A 2,047-nucleotide genomic window follows, 5' to 3' on the forward strand; every position below is an offset into this window, starting at 1 on the left:
AATGAGAAATGATTTCAATATTTTTAGTAAAAACAAGTAGCCTGTGTAGCTCAGTGGATGTGGCGTTTGCACACCATCGCGCTTGGCCGCACGAAGGAAGGCTTGGTTTCGAGTCTAGTCGGCGACTAGAGGAAATTTTTCTAAGCCTTTTTTCGACCGGTTCCCGAGTTAGTCGATCTCTGGCACGGGCAAGCAGGTTTTTCCTCCCGGAAACTCGGGTTTTTCGTCCTGTAAACTCAAGAAAATCGACCGTAGAACCCACATTATTTCAGACATTAAATATATTGTGGTAGGATTAGGGACCACGAGATGGCGGCACATTTGAGCCGTCTCTCTTCACTGCGTACCGCTTAATTAGTGATAGCCTTGGGCCATCTGTCTCTGATTGGGTACCAGTGGAGATTGAACTGCCCACTCAGTCTCCAAAAGTTAGATAGGGCTAAATGGCCCCGCCTACTCCCGTATACGGGAATAAAAAGGCGTTAGCTGATTTTTTTTTTTTTTTTAGTAAAAACAAAGCCATAAAATTACAAGTCATTCATAGGATGATGAATAGAAATCGATAATAGACTGTTTCATTCTGGAAAAGAAGGGAGTAGAGAAGTAATGGACATCAACGTCGTACCTTAAATGTCACTTGAATGGAGATCACAGTTTTCTTGTGGTCATCATTAAGGTGTGGGTGAAAAAAGTTAATTGGAGAAAGATATTAACGGGAAGAAGAGGATGATGATGATGATGTACTGATTAGAGGCAATGAGGAACTGTCTTTTTTTAAATAATGGAGATGGAAAGCTTGTGAAGAGAGATTAGGACGATGGGGCATTATTATTATTAACATTTGAGCTCCATGGCATCAGAGACTCATCGTGGGAGGCACTCACTATTGCATACAATACTCATCCAACCATGTCTTAAACTGATTCAATGTGTCCACATCCACAACACACTCAGGCAATGCATTCCACTCGCCAACCACCCTCCATGCAAAGAACCTGCTTCTCACTCCTTTGCTCACACCCTCCTTATAGTTTCCAGCAATGGCCTCCTGTTCTACACCCCGCTCACATTCTAGAAAATTCTCTTCCATGTCTACCTAATAATAACCTCTGACCAGCTTATATGTCTCAAGCATATCCCCTCCTCTTCCTATTCACGAGGCTCTGCAACATAAATCCTCTCAATCTGTCCTCGTATGCAACATTCCAAAGAACACTGACTACTTTTGTGAATCTCTCTACCCTTTCCAAAATATCCTCATCACCATGAAAACCCGGTGACCAAATCTGTGCACAATAACCAATATGAGGCCTGATAAAGGCCTTATACAATGGAATCATAACCTCTCTATTTCTGAATGTCAGGGTTCTCTGCATCACTGCATTAGTCGATGTGATGTCTTCAAAACTTGTGCAATGTGGCCCCTGAATTTCAGGTCCTTGTCCACCATCACTCATAGATCTCTCATCTCCTCTACTGCTGTGAAAAGTTTCCCCACCAAGTGTATACTTTGCATCCCATCGTTGTTTACCAAATCTCAAAACCTCACACTTGGCAACATTGAACTGATAGTTCCACTTACCCGCCCATTCATGCAATCTATTCAAGTCCTCTTGTAAGGCATTAACATCAGCCTGACTGTGAATGAATTGCTCTCCCCAGTTTTGCATCATCCGCAAACAGCTGGATAGTTAAACCCAACCCAATATCATTAACATACAAATTGAACAACGATGGCCTCGAAACTGACCCTGCAGCACACCACGGGTGACAAGGACGAGATACTGCACCCCTCATATACAACTTTCTGCTACCTATCCGACAGCCAGTCATGATCCAACTCAGAAGTCTGTTATCCAAACCCACCTGTTTCAATTTATTTAAGAGCTTGTCATGTGGCAGTGTATCAAAAGCCTTTGCAAAATCCAAGTACACCGCTGTATATGCATCTCTCTTGTCCAAGGTATTTGTCACCTTGTTATAATAAATAGGTAGTGAAACATGATCTCCTCTTAACAAACCCATGCTGATAACCACTAAGAATACT

The sequence above is a fragment of the Typopeltis vanoorti genome, chromosome 16, assembly GCF_054136105.1.
Source record: "Typopeltis vanoorti isolate ZY-2024b chromosome 16, IOZ_Tvanoo_1.0, whole genome shotgun sequence".
Lineage (NCBI taxonomy): Eukaryota > Metazoa > Arthropoda > Arachnida > Uropygi > Thelyphonidae > Typopeltis > Typopeltis vanoorti.